This window comes from Cervus canadensis, chromosome 6 (assembly GCF_019320065.1).
Source record: "Cervus canadensis isolate Bull #8, Minnesota chromosome 6, ASM1932006v1, whole genome shotgun sequence".
Classification (NCBI taxonomy): Eukaryota; Metazoa; Chordata; class Mammalia; order Artiodactyla; family Cervidae; genus Cervus; species Cervus canadensis.
Window position 1 is genome coordinate 82608089 of NC_057391.1, and position 15062 is coordinate 82623150.

Below are 15062 nucleotides of genomic sequence, written 5' to 3' on the forward strand. Positions count from 1 at the left end.
ATCCAGCCTTACCGGACAGCCAGGGGCTTCCCAACATCCCTTCCAAAAGAGCCACTTTTGTAGCTTTCAACTAAAACCTCAGCTGAGAATACGTTTCTTCCCTAAATCAAACCAACAAAACCTCAGTGTAAATTCAAAGCTAAGTGAAAGCCAAATGTGAATTCACGAGAGACAAAAACTCTAAATTAACTACCATCAACACCAATTAATGGTTGTTTTTCATGAAGTGCACATTGTTGTAGGCAATGCATTACCCTAGAAATACTTTTTTTAAGTGTAACCTTTTTCAAAAGAAAAGAAAAGGTACCTGGGTGATGGCTTTGGAAGACAAAATCCAAAAAAACAAAGCAAAAAATGACAAGTGATATATGAACTTGAGCACATAAAAGGCAAAGAAAAACAGTCTTCAAAGATACTGCACAAAAGAGAATAAAGGAAAATGTTTTGCTTCTTTATTAGATGGGAACAGAGAGGAATGAGTAGCAGATGATAGGAAAAAATACAACATAACATTTTGATCTGGTTCGAGCTTGATCCATATCAAAAAAAAATGATAAGGTGCAGAAAAGTCTAGTTAACACAGAGTCTTGGAGAAAGAAAGGACAAAGTTGTGGACAGCTTGAAACTAGGTCAGAAGCTAAGGAAATTCATTTGAATGAGCTGAGGTCCTATAGATGTGAATATTAGGAAACTAAGTGAAGTTATTGCCCACAAATGCAAGCTCAACAAACATGTGTGAATGATTATTATTATATTTGCAGTGCTGGTGATTACAGACATATTCATTCACAATGTTTCCCTTAAGAATTGTTATACGTTAGAATCTGCAGGTGAATAAACTGAGTCCAAAAGTCACGTGATAGGAATGGCATGGTCTTAGTGCATCTTTCTCAGAGCTATCTTCCTAGGTGGGGAGATGAGGAGAGAGACAAAGACCCTGGAAGAACCAGGGCCTAGACTCTAGGCCAGATTCAGGGTAGCAGGTATTAGAGGTAGGAGGTATGCCAACTGCTGTCAGAGACACAGAAGACAAAATTGCACTGGGAATCAGCTTCAGGTCCTGCCTCAGTTCTGCAGCCTACTAGCTGGGTGTCCATGAGAAAGTTAATCTCCAGCTCTGGGCCTCAGCTTCCCAGTGAAATGAGGAGATGGGTCCAGACAATCTTTGCCATTGCTTCATATTCAAAGACTATGAGCTTGGCTAGGTTTCAGAAATTCATAGAGGGCTTCTAGGAAAGCTCGTGAAGCCTGAGAAAGACTATAGTTTTTCATTTTCAGAACACATATGTTTCTCTGAATTTCTGTTGCTTTACCCAATACTCCTTCCATCCTGAGTTTAGCACCCTGCTCCCATCTCCCTGTCTTTCCTTTGATGCACTAGCCTTCCCACATTCCATGGGTTCTGACAGAGCCGCCAATCACAGTATTGACCCTACCCTTGGCCTAAGTGATTGGCCCAGCAGTTGGGCACATGACTCAAGATGACCAATCAGAATCTTTCCTTGAATGTTTATGTGTGGATACAAGGCGAAAAAAAATGAACTCAGTCCTGGGGTTGGAACCACATTGCTTGACGACGGCAGAGTCAGCTCCACTCAAAGCTTCTTAGCATGCGAACACCCAAATTCTACATATCTGGGGGTATCAGCTTCCTGTGGTTGCTATAGCAAATCACCACAGACTTGATGACCTAAGATAACAGAAATTTATTCTCTTCTAGTTCGGAAGTCCTGAGCCTGAAATCAGTATCACTAGACCAAAATCAGGCTGTCAGTAGGGCAGTGCTTGCTCCAGAGGAGACTCTTCTCCATGCTACTTCTAGCTCCTGGTGGCTGCCTGCATTCCTTGGCTAGTGGTGACATCACTCCCACCTCAGCCTCTGTGTTCACATTGCCCCTCTTCAGGCTGCATCCAATCTCCCTCTGCCCTCCCCTTAGAGGGACTTGTGATGGTATTTAGGGCTCACTTGGATAATCCAAGATAATCATATCTACAAAGGCCTTTTTCCCAAATAAAAAATGCCTACAGGTTCCAGAAATTAGGACCTGACATCTTTGAGGGGTCACTGTTCTGCCCATTATGAAGTGTAAACCAGCTTGAATTCCATTTCTATTATTTTCTGCAGAAAGAGTTGTAACATAATATTTATTGTGCAAAATTAGGGAAATACCAGAAACAAAGACAAAAATATTAATAAAATCCCACCTCATTCAATCATTCAACTTAAAGAATGCCTAACATAGAACAAGAAGCTGATTAACAATCCAGAACAAAACTGACCTAATCTCTAGTTGCTGAGGCCTCATAGTCTGATGAAAGAAAAAAAAAGAAAACAATGAAACAAGCACATATAAACTGCTTTGAGGGAAACTATGCTAATGCTTTATTGTCTTCCATTATTCTTTATGTACATTTTTGCTATTGATATATGCAGTCTTATTATCTCACTTTCTTCACCTGATTTTATATAATTAGCATTGCCCACACCATTAAAAGTTCTTCTAAAGCAAGATTTTTATATTGGAAATATGCCTTTATCTGGATGAGCTATGTCATGCTTTGTTGTTGTTGAGTCGCTCAGTTGTGTCTGACTCTTTTTCGACCCCATGGACTGTAGCTCACCAGGCTCCTCTGTCCATGGGATTTCCCAGGCAAGAATTCTGGAGTGCATTGTCATTTCCTTCTTCCGGGGATCTTCCCAACCCAAGGATCAAACCTGCATCTTCTACATTGGCAGCAGAATTTTTATCACTGAGCCACCAGGAAAAACCCACGGTATGTTAAGTCATTCGCTAATACTGTTTAAATTTCTTTCTTCTATCATGAACAATATAATGGACATCTTACTTGAGTGGCTAATTGCTTCCATAGAAAAGGTTCTGAGCAGTGGAGAGAGTTACTAGGTTAGAAACTCTTTTTTGAATGATTCTGGATGAATACCACCAGGAGTCTATCCAGAAAGAACACCAGGTCACATTCCTACAAAACTGCTTCGCAGTGCCTTCCTCTGCATTTTATTTTAAATTTCCGTCAAGTGGATGGGTTAAAAATTATATCTTTTTTTCAATATGTATTTTCTGATTATAGAAAGAATGAATCTTTTTTTAATCTCAGCAATCAACTTTCTTCTATGAATTTTTTATGTCCCTTGCCATTTTTGCTATTAAATTATTAGCTATTTTCCCTATGAATTGGCAATGTCCATGGCAAATAGTTTTTCCTGTTTGGCCATCTGCCTTTGTATTCTGTTTGTGATACTAATTTCAGACTTAACGGCACCCAGAATTATGGGAGGTCACCGAGTTTGTGGTAATTTGTTACAATGGCCATTGGCAATGAACACTCCCCAAATGTGAACTTTTTAGCTGAAAGAGTTCTGGCTCTGCCTCTGGAGTTACTTCGGCATCTGACAGTGGGCTTATTGTAAGGAGAGGGTCAGCACCCCAGAGGTCCTGATTCAGCCTCACAAAACTGAAATGTGACAATGCTCTTTGGGGAAAAAATGCACCTTCATTTTATGATTTACCATTTTTTTGGTACATATATGGTTCACTCTCAGGATTTACAAGTCCTAAAAACCACTTTTTTTTTAATCCTATTAACACAGTAAGTTCTCCACTAAGCTGACATGCTTCTGATAAATCTACCCCATGTGGAAAGAAAGATCTTGCAAGCTGGAATGCAAGGCCCAGCTGGGAGCATGCATAGATACAGGACAGGATGTCGCTCCTCTCCAACCCCACCCCTGGAAGAGCACCAGGGTTTCGTTGTCACTATCATTGTTCATCTGCTTTCTGTGCGTTTTGGAAACCACCTAATATGACACAAGACTGAGTGTACGACAGTGCCTAACTGTACTGGAAAGTGGTCAGGCCAGCTAACATTCAGGCTTTTGTTTTAACAAGTTGGGTACCCAAGCTGAGGGCCAGAGTTCAAAGGCTCAGAGTAAGAAGAATGTGAAAGTGTTAGTTGCTCAGTCATGTCTGACTCTTTGTGACCCCATGGACTTGTAGCCCGTCAGGCTCCTCTGTCCATGAAATTCTCCAGGCAAGAATACTGGAGTGGGTTACCATTCCCTTCTCCAGGGGATCTTCCTGGTCCAGAGATTGCGCCTAGGTCTCCTGTATAGCAGGCAGATTCTTTACTACTGAGCCACTGGAGAAGTGCGATTTCAGAGGCCATCAAAGCAGAAATAGAGGAACCAGGTGTCTGCAGCTGGAAAGAAACTAAGGAAGGAGTGGAGATGTCTAAAGGAGAATTTCATGAGTTTGATCACAAGGAATGTGATGCAAGCTTCCTTTTTCATCTCCTGATGAAAACTTCAGGGAAATATACAAGCTCCACAGGTGCACATGGAATGGAGCCATCAGACAAGAAATGAAATGGTGAGAACAGTCTGGAGTTGCCGGCTGGAGGGAGAGAGCCAGCCAAGCCCAGATGACAGAGGCCTGGGCCCTCACTGGCAGAGGGAAGGTCACTCCCGGCCATGTGACCGAGGGGAAGGCAGCACCCTGGCTTACCGGCCCACGCTGGGCTGAGTTAACAGGATGGCACCTGTGTGTCTTTCAGCTACCCTGACCACAGTAAACTCATGCCCTCATCACTTCTCACCTGGAACTCCCCAGCAGCCTCTCACCTGTCCTACCCTCAGCAACTGGTATGGTCTAAGTCACAAGCCTGGTGCATTTCTCCTGGATCATAACCTTTGATGGCTCCCACTTGCCAGCCCTCTCCTGTACGCACAAAGGCTGGAGACGTGGCCCCGTCCAAGTTCCCATCCCCGTCCCTTCTTCCCTGCACACAGAGCCACTGCCTCACCAGGCACCCATGCTCCAAGCTCTGCACTCCGACACATGCCCTTCCCCACCTGGAATGCCATCCTGACTCCCAGGTCTCCCCAGCAGACTCATGCACTCCTTTCTCTGGGATCCCAAAGCACATTAAACTCACATGGTGAAAGTGAACTCACTCAGTTGTGTCCGACTCTTTGCAACCCCCTGGACTGTGGCCCACCAGATTCCTCTGTCCATGGGATTCTCCAGGCAAGAATACTGGAGCGGGTTGCCATTTCCTTCTCCAGGGAATCTTCCTGACCCAGGGATCGAATCCGGGTCTCCCGCATTGCAGGCAGACACTTTACCATCTGAGCCACCAGGGAAGCACCTAAACTCACACGGGTTCTTGCAAAAACAAGTCAAGTCTCTAAGTACCTACGACACGTCAGGACCTCTGTTAAATACTTCACTGTATTAGCTCACAGAGCCCGCAACCCTGTGAGCTCAGTCCTTCTGTTAGCTCATTCGTGGATGAGGACATGGAAGCTTACCTGTTCAGGTAACCTGTTCAGAGAGGTTACCTGTCTTGCCCAAGGGAGTATGAGCAGATCTGACATCTAAGCCCTGGCCTCTTAAGCATCACCTCATGTGTCTTCTCGAAGCACCCCCCACCTTGTATTTTAACTGTGTGTCTATCCTTAGCATAACTTACTCCTAGCCTACTGAATCTGAGTGTCCTGGGGTAGAGCCCAGGAGTCTGTCATTTTTATAAAGCCATCCAGGTGGTACAGGTGCTCAGTCAGGCTTAAGAGCGGGGTGGCCAATCATCGTGGTTTGTCTGGCACTGAACCTTTTTGAAGACTTGTGCTTTAGCTTTACAACAAAAGCACATTTTGCATTCTATTCCCTGAGGTAGCCATATTTGGTTTTATGTTTTAACTGAAATTCGGAAATAATCGAATAAAATGAATGCTCCAAGAGGCTGGCCATGTATGTGCTGTGACCTTATGGCTCCCTTGGCATACCCCCAGGCTCCCCAGCTTGAGAAATGACAATCACTTGGCAGAGGAGACAGACGAAAGCCCAAACAGACAGGATGAAGTGATTTTCCCAAGTCCATCCAAGTTGTCATAGAAACAGGAAGTGCTGGTTTCTTGGGCTTTCTGAGTATTGAGTCTAATGGGCAGCTGTGTCCTCGTTCAAGTATATTTTGAGGGCTTGTTTTATACTCTGCTCAACAGGCTCTTCGTTCCCAAGCTAGCCCTGTTGGCTTCATCTTAGTTGCTGCATTTTCCTTCCAGGCTTTGGGCGGAGAAGAGCCAGCCAGTCCCCCAAAAGGGTTCTGGAGAGCCACCTCCCGGGACCAGCTTCCCCCACAGACCAAGGGAAGCATCCTCCAAATTCTTCTGGGCCCCTACCCACAATGTAAGAGAAGCCATCTCTCTAGCAAAGAGGAGAACGTCTTCACAAGGCTTTGAAATCCCTAGATGGGCTGCATGTGATGTATTGTGCTGCTATTTAGCATGAGACTTAGAAAGGGCTCAACATGAAAGGAGAAAACCTTATGCTTTAATGTTAGTTAAAGAAACAGGCAACAAAATTAAATATGCAGAGTGAACTCAACTAAACTAGTGGGGGAAAGCATAAGAAAAAGGAAAGACTACAAGGAATTAAGCCAAAAAGTTAACAATAGTAGTTGCAGGAAAATGAGATTGTGGAAAATGTGGGGATGCGGAATTTGGGCTAGTTTTTTTTTTTTTTTTTACATTTTCTAAATTTTCTCTGTGTGTGCTGGTTGGACAGGATTGAACAGAAGGTGTCCTTCTCAAATTCCCAGTTCAGGAAAATACCAGTATGAACATAGACTATTTTTAAAGTCTTGAAGGTGAGTATTCAATGTGTTTATAGAGAAAGCCGTGTGGAACTTTCTGGGCTATTGTAGCTGCCAATTAATTAATGGTGGTAAAATAGCAAGTTGATTGTTTCAAAAAGAGTGCTTCTAAAATTCTTGAACTACTTTCAAATGGACTAAGCATTTTCCATATAATTCTGTTCATATTTCTTATCATTTGGGGAACTCCTTTGATAGTTTAAAAGGAAAAGCAGCTTAACCCTTACCTAAGTTAACACAAATTCATAGAACCCATGTATTAATACTGCGATTCCAGGGCACAACTGGCTTGACCCAACCACCCCGGCCTATGGCAAAGGGGAGAAGGTCCTGAAGAAAATGACCAGGAGGCTCCCACCCCAGTTGTCCAGATTCCTTGGGACCTTATAGGGGGTCAGCCCCCATCCCTCCCCTCAGGACTGAGTTTCCTGACCTGTAAAATGACAAGCACGGCCCAGACATATTGAAGGCCTCTCCAAGCTATTCATGTATTCACTTTTACTTATTGAGCACCCACAGGCATCAGGCATGGCTCCAGGCACTGGGGACAGCATTGAATGAAGCAAAATCCCAGTTTTCTTGGCATTTCCTCTCCTTCCCACGCATGTAGAGCTCTGACCTTCTCTAGCATCTGTTACAGACAGGGCTGCTTTCTGCACATAATCACACACCGCCTGTCATGTGAGTTTGACCAACGTCATAGGGGAGAATCTTTTGTATTCTATTACCAGTTAATCACTAAAGGGATGTTGCTTAAATTATACATAATGATCCATCTCTGAGAACCCTGACTTCCAGGTAATGAGCATTAAGCTGCAATACCTTTGTTTAGCTCAAAGAAAATATCCTGACCAGGCCCCCTCTGTGGATGAGTACACAGAGGAAGAAATTAACACATGGCCTCTGGAGGCTGACCGGAATCGGGAAACATCTGACTTTACTCCCTTTCCTTTTAGTACAGAAGAAGCCTGGATTCGAACTCAGGCAAGACGGTCCTTTGGGGCATGAGTCCACCATCTTCTTGGTTTGCTGCTTTTCTGAATAAAGTCTCTACTCCTTGCCCTCAACAACTCACCTCTCGATTGATCAGCCTGTCTGTCATGAGACAAGCAGTACAAAGCTCAGTAACATCAACTCGATTATAAACCCCAGGGGAACAGAGACCAGGATTTCTGTTACTGGGTTTCCACAGTCCTTAATGCTACCAGTTTTTTTAATTAGGAAAGCACAATATCTGCACATAGTAAGGACTTGACAAACGTTTGTTAGATAAATAATGAAGATCATACAACATGTTGGGCCCTTACAGATACTAGTTCCTGCAGTTCTCATAAAAGCCCTAAAATGTGGCAATTTATGATGGGGAGAGGTTATGATGGGGAGAGTGACTTGTTAAGACCTACAGTGGTGGCTCCAGTATACAAGCCCAAGTATCAACCTTCATGAAATAAAATGCAATATGAAACAAGACAGTTTCTGAAGCATAACCTTTGCAAAATGGGGACAATGAGTTCTTCAGAGAAGGGAAGGATTTGTGAGGCCAAATGGACAGGGAAGAAATTATGGCAGAAGTGGGGCTTCAGCTGGACTTTGAAGGATGGAGGAGAGGAGAAGGATGGCAAAAATGACAGTGTATGAATCCATCAGGGCTTCCCTGATGGCTCAGCGGGTAAAGAATCCGCCTGCAATGCAGGAGACACTAGTTTGATCCCTGGGTGGGGAAGATCCCTTGGAGAAGGAAATGGCTGCACCCACTCCAACATTCTTGCCTGGGAAACCCTAGGGACAGAGGAGCCTGGCGGACTACAGTCCACGGGGTCGCAGAGTCAGACACGACTGAGCGCCTAAGCACGTGAATCCGTGAGGTTCATAGCTCCCGGGCAATGGCGGGGATTGGGCTCCGCTGACTCAGGCACCTTAGTCAAACAGTGGGTCTGATGCACGTTTCTCTAACAGCTGGAAAGTGATGAGAAAATAATTGTCCAATATGTGCAAAATATCGCTAGCCTAACTAAGCATGTGAACGAGCTTGAAATGAAGCCAGACGCCCTCCCTGCTGTGAACCCCAGCCTGCAGAGCCGAGCTGCTGGTGCTCTAGCACCTGAGCCTGACTCTGAGCAAAGCGCTGGGGGCAAGCAGCAGGTGCCCCTGCGAGGCCTCCAGTGCGGTAATGGGGGCCCTTTGTACACTGCTTGTTTCTGCGGAGACCTGACCTCTGCCCTATGCACTCTGACCCAGCCACCTCCCAGGAAGAGGTTATGTCACACCCATGAGATGCACCTAGGGGCCTCCCGGGATGATGCAGGGAAGGCACCCTGGCCTTTAATCCTGGTGACTAGGGTTCTAGACCCAGCTCTGCCACTTGTGAGTCTGTGACTCTGAACAATTTGTGACAAGACTCTTGGCCTCTGAATGGGACAGGACAGTCTTCCTCACATGGTACGGCACTCTCAAATCAGTTGAGATCCATTTAGTGCATCAAGACCAGGACTTCTTAGCATGATATGAAATGGGAGAGCAGAGAGGGTTCTGGCTTCCTTTGCCCAGACCCTCAGATTCCAGAGCTGTCCTTCATTCAGAGGCAAGAAGCACCAGAATCCTCTGACAGCAAGCCTGTCTTGGAGCTCCAAAATGAACAAACTCAACTGCAACAGAAACTGGAAGAATGCCCCCCACCCCCACCCCACCCCCACTCCCAGGACTGAGAGACTCAGTGTTGGTAAAAGAGACAGCTATTAAATTATATTTTTGCTTTTGCTTGTTTGTTCCTCTAAATTCACACAAATTTACAAAAAAATAAAATATAGATCACAGTCTGTTAACGGTCTTAGAGCATGTGCTAAATATTGTTAAATTGTTCTCAAGGATAATACTAATTTAAAATATGAACAGTTACACACACATATACAGTCAGTACATATATGATGCAACAGGAATTTATAAGTAATTGGCCTTATTGGGGCTTCCCAGGTGGCAAAGCTGGTAAAGTCTGCCTGCTAATGCAGGAGACGTAAGAGGTGCAGGTTCGATCCCTGGTTCGGGAAGACCACCTGGAGGAGGGCATGGTAACCCACTCCAGTATTCCTGCCTGGAGACTTCCACGGACAGAGCAGCCTGGCGGGCTACAGTCCATGGGGTTGCAAAGAGTTGGATACAATTGGAGTGACTTTGCGAGCGCATGCACACGCACACACACATACACATCATGTCAGAACAAAGATAGTGGTTATTCTTGGATGGGGATAGTGAATGTTCCTCCTATATAGAGCTGAAAAGCAAAGAAAAACAGAAAGAAATCCACTACAGGGAAAATTTAACACACCATTCTCAGTATAAGATCAAATGGGCAAAAATTGAGCAAAGACATAGAAATCTAAGCAACCGAATCAACAAGGTAAGCCTTTAAAATCACTTAATCCTGATTTAAGCACACATACACATGCACACACATATATTTGGATTCTGATTAGAAGGGCATTGAACTTATATGTTAATTTTAGAAGAAGTTATATAAGTTGTTTCATCTATGAGTATGAAGTAAATCTCTCCATTTGTTAATAAAGAGAAAAGCTATTGATTTTTTTATCTTTATCTTGTACACCACTGCCTTTCAAAATTCTATCAGTAATTTTAATAGCTATTAATTTTAGGGGACTTTCCTGGTGGTCCAGTGGCTGAGACTGCATGCTCCCAATACAGGGGGCCCGGGTTCGACCCCTGGTCAGGGAACTAGATGCTACATGCCACAACTAAGAGTTCACATGCTGTCACTAATGATCCTACATGCCACATTAAAGATGGAAGATCCCACGTGCTACAATTAAGACCCAGTGCAGACAAATTAATAATAAATAAATTAAATAATAGTCTTTAGAAATAGTTATTAATTTTAATCATTTGTTATGAGACTAGGTTTGCAATCCAGTCTGACAGAAAGATAATTTAATAACATTCATATGGACTATTTCATTTCTTTTCTTATTTCATTAGTGAAAATCTCTAAAATTATTCCTCATTAACAATGACAAGACAACCTTGTCCTGTTATTGATATTGCATGGACGACTCACCCTCTCAGGCACTGCTCAAAATCAAAAGGAGCCTGTGTCCTATAGCCACCTACCCAGGAGGTTACCAAGGTCCTGATACAATGAACTGAAAGTGAAAGTCGTTCAGTCATGTTCAACTCTTTGTGACCCCATGGACTATACAGTCCATGGAATTCTCCAGGCCAGAATACTAGAGTGGGTAGCCTTTCCCTTCAGGGGATCTTCCCAACCCAGGGATCGAACCCAGGTATTGCAGGTGGATTCTTTACCAGCTGAGCCACAAGGGAAGCCCAAGAATACTGGAGTGGGTAGCCTATCCCTACCCAGGAGGTTACCAAGGTCCTGATACAATAGGGTGTCGGGGTCCAGCCCCAGCAGGATCCAGGGGAACCCTCAGGATGAAAGGTGTCGGCGAATGAGAGAGAGAGTGAGACAAAGCTCGAGGGCTAAGTCTGAAGTTTATTTTTGCACGGTCCCTTTATACCCTTAACAACATCTTTGGGGGAAGTGCATATTGCTTACACACAGGGCATCTCAAAACATTACAGCAACTTGACCTTCAACAGAAACTGGATGTCACCCACATACTTTTTCGTTCACAAGAGTCTTATCATTTGGCCTTCAGGCCTGCTAACATTTTATGGCTTGCACCTGGTGTGACTTAAGCAACTTCAGTAGCCGGCCCTGTTTTTCTTATAATTAATCTATTTTCTTTCTAATAAGTGTCATCTCTATGGGAACTAGATAGGATTACATTTTTAAAGAACAGAAATGCGAAGGACTGCAGAAACAGCAGATATGGCACAAAACAGGCTCTTAGTCTAAAAGTTAACCACCTGCAAGAAGTCGCCAGCTAATCTCTATCTAAAGTATTTTCTATTAGGCACATTTGTGGCTATCATATTTGTGGAGCTTTTCTCACCCCGTGAAGGGGCCTATGCTTAATAGTTTCTTTTGTTAGCGTACTGTGCTTAGGATGTTTAGAACAATCAAGAGCATTTTGTGCAATGAGATCACACATTTATCAAACAAGCCAGAATGCCAGCAAAATGTTTGAATGGAAGCATTTCCTTCATCTCTGGCCCCTTCATAAGGTACCCGCGTCCAGAAGATTTATTAATTAGGGTTTTAAGTTGGTCTTTATTCAGTGAAAGAGGAGCAGGAGAGCTCTCGGCAGGCAACACAAGAATCTGCAACAGGGCAAACAAGAACAGCAGAAAAGGGGAGAAGATACAGGGTGGGGTAGAGGCCGAGGCCAACCTGGAGCGTCCCTTATCCTAGACGGCCTTGCCTGCCCGGTATTTTCTTTATGACCTCGTCACGGGTGGGACCCCCCCATGACGGCTCCCGGCAATAGGGAACACAATTCAAATCTGACTCTATATTGTATCTGTTTCTTTTGCTTTAACCTTTGTATTCTACTACTCTTGATTCAAGTTAAGAATGTTGCCTATAAGCTGAAATACACAGGATAGCTCATTCTCTGAACTTCAAAAGGATACCACTTTTCCATGCACATAGAGATAAAAAGTTACAGAACAGAGAATAATATTTGTCTCGGAGGTTTATAAAACACTGTGACCAGACCTATGTGGGGAGCAGCAGGAACAAAGTTTCCCAGCACCAAGAAGTGTGCAGCAGCCAACCATACTCCCTCCCCTTTCAGCATAAAAGGAGACTGAATTCTTAACTCAGGGAAGACTATTCTTTGGGACCCTAGTCTGCCATCTTCTCAGTCTGCTAGCTTTCCAGATAAATTCACCATTCCTTGCCCCAACAACTCATCTCTCAATTTATTGGCCTGTTGTGCAGTTAGAAGTACAAGCTTGGACTCAGTAACACTAACCATCACAACCCTTCACTCCAGGAGCCTACAGTAGCCTGGAGCTGTGGCCCCTGGGGAGGCCTGGCAACCCCAGGCCTCTCTTCACTCCTTTCTCTTCTATGTCCCTAGCTCACACCCCCATCACCTTGCTCCTGAGCTATTACAGTGGCCTCCCAAATGGCTTCTCTTCTCCTCCCATCCCCTCCTGTGTGCTCATGCCATCCATCCAGCACCGGGCAGCCAGTGTGAGCTTTCAAAAATACAAATCCGGGGCTTCCTTGGTGGTCCAATGGCTGAGGCTCTGTGCTCCCAATGCAAGGGGCCTAGGTCTGATCCCTGGTCAGGGAACTAGATCTCACACGGCACAATTAAAAAGATCCTGCACACCCCAAGAAAGATCCCAGATGCTGCTCCAGCCCAGCCAAATAAATACATTTTTAAAAAATGCAACTTTGACCATGCCCCTCTTCTTTATCCCACTCTTCTGGGGATAAACGTGGTACAAACCCAGGAGGAGTCCTCCCACCCCCACTCTCCAGCTTCATCTCCTCCACTTTCCCATTCTCTCAAGAACCCACTGTCTTTCAGTTCCCCGAAAGCACCCTGCCCCTTCCTGTCTCACCATCTTGCACCTGCTTTTATTACTGCCTCACACACACAACACACACACACACACACACACACACACACATACCCCCTCCCTAACTCACTCATATCACCAGTGTCAATAACTCCCCAGGTGTATACTATATAATTATTCATCCAATTTTCATCTCTAGGCTATAAATTCTACCAGGATAGGGACTGTGCATTTCTGCCACGCTTAGCTCCAGCACCCAATACAGAGCCTGGCTTCCTAGGAAATGTCCAATAATTATTTTAAATGAATAAACTAGTTGGTATCTGTCTTTCCTAAACCACCAACGCTTCTTTTGTCCCCCTAGGAGGTAGATAGACATAAAAACATCTTTTATTCTTATTTTTGAAATTCTGTTTGGCCAGGCACATGATGCTACTGTAGGCTAGTTTCTTTGTAGTCTCAAGGCTGGGTGTCACAACTTTTGTTTCCCCTGCCAGACCTTGGTCATGCCATGCAGTTTCTTTACCAGCCAGAAATGGATTATCTGTTGAGATTTCATCCCTGCCTGTTTCACCGCAACAAGGCTCTGAGTGGGGATAAGTGAAGGAGGTATAATTCCTAATCACCTCCAGCACCTGGCTTCTTCTTCCACTGAAACCCAGCCCTCAGGCTGCTACCCAACTCAGACTTCTTCCCTGCCTCTGCCCAGAATTTCGTTCTTTATAATAGCCCATCTCATGGGTAAACACCAGAATCAATTAAAATATGGGAGAGTCCCAACAATCCCCCTTTTAAAGATATGTGCTAGAAAAGAACTCCAGCTGATGCCCCTTCTTGGAGGCTGAAGTCTTCAGGCAGAGATAGGATCCCTTGGATACTTATAGTTTCAGCCTTCCTACTGGTCTGCCCAAAGTGTGCATTGAGGGCATGGCAGAGCCTGCAGGCAGTGTTTCAGAACGATTAACTATGAACACAACAGACACCTCTTCTCACATGGTCAGCCAAATCACAAGTGTATTCCTTTCACTCATTATATTGTAGCTAAGACAATTAAGTACTGTGACCGTGGCACAATTAAAACTCATGTAATTAACGAAGGTGGGGTGAGAAGAAAAGGACTCTGGTTCTGAAAGCTCAGCCCAGAAGTTGAGCAAAAGCGCAATATACATTTTCACCACTAGATGGAAGGCTTCCTGCTTTATTCCCCCAGTTAGTCCAATTTGAGGTAGAGAAATGATCCCCAAGCAGCTCTCCCACAAACCAGTCCTCTGAAATATCCCCATGCAGACTCATAGAAGGTTAAGGATGGACAAAAATTTGGTGAGATATTTTTGGCCAAACATTATTTACATAAGAAGAAAGAGCCCAAGAAATCGGTAGACCTCAGGTTTACAAATTCTCCCAGGCCAACTTACTTTTGTATTATTCCACCCTGCCTCTTGACAGAAGTCATCCAAAAATTGACTTAAAAAGAAATAACGATATGGGTGTCCTCAGTTTCTGAAAAATGTGTAGAGCTGTGTAATGATGTGTGCATCAGTACATTTTTTCTGCATATGTAATACTGACAGAGAGAGAGGGAGAGCTAGAGAATAACTCTCACACAGATGGAGTGGGATGTGTGCCTAGATTTGGTCTTGTTTACTTGTGAGCTTGGTAAGCCCTTGGCTGCTGAGCAACTTGAAGTCTTGGATCTTTTATGGAGCTCTCTGCACCCACAAGCATTCTGCAACAACTGATGAGGCATCCAAGTCGATTGGAGTAAATTAAAGTGACTGCAACCAGCTGAGTGACCTTAGCCTTCTGGGACTAAGAAGCCTTAGGACTTCTGGGACTTGCTCCTCAGAACCTCAATTTCAAAAAAATGCAATATTGAATTACACTATCAGCTAATCTCTGAGTGCAAATATATCAGAGAAATACCTAGCAGAGTGCTACAATTA

At 44.2% G+C, this 15062-nt stretch overlaps 1 long non-coding RNA gene across 3 annotated transcripts in view; it reads right to left on the reverse strand.

Annotated features, from left to right (window-relative positions):
• Positions 1-15062, reverse strand: part of LOC122443894 — a 204097-nt gene that overhangs the window by 157127 nt on the left and 31908 nt on the right. The window lies entirely within an intron of this gene.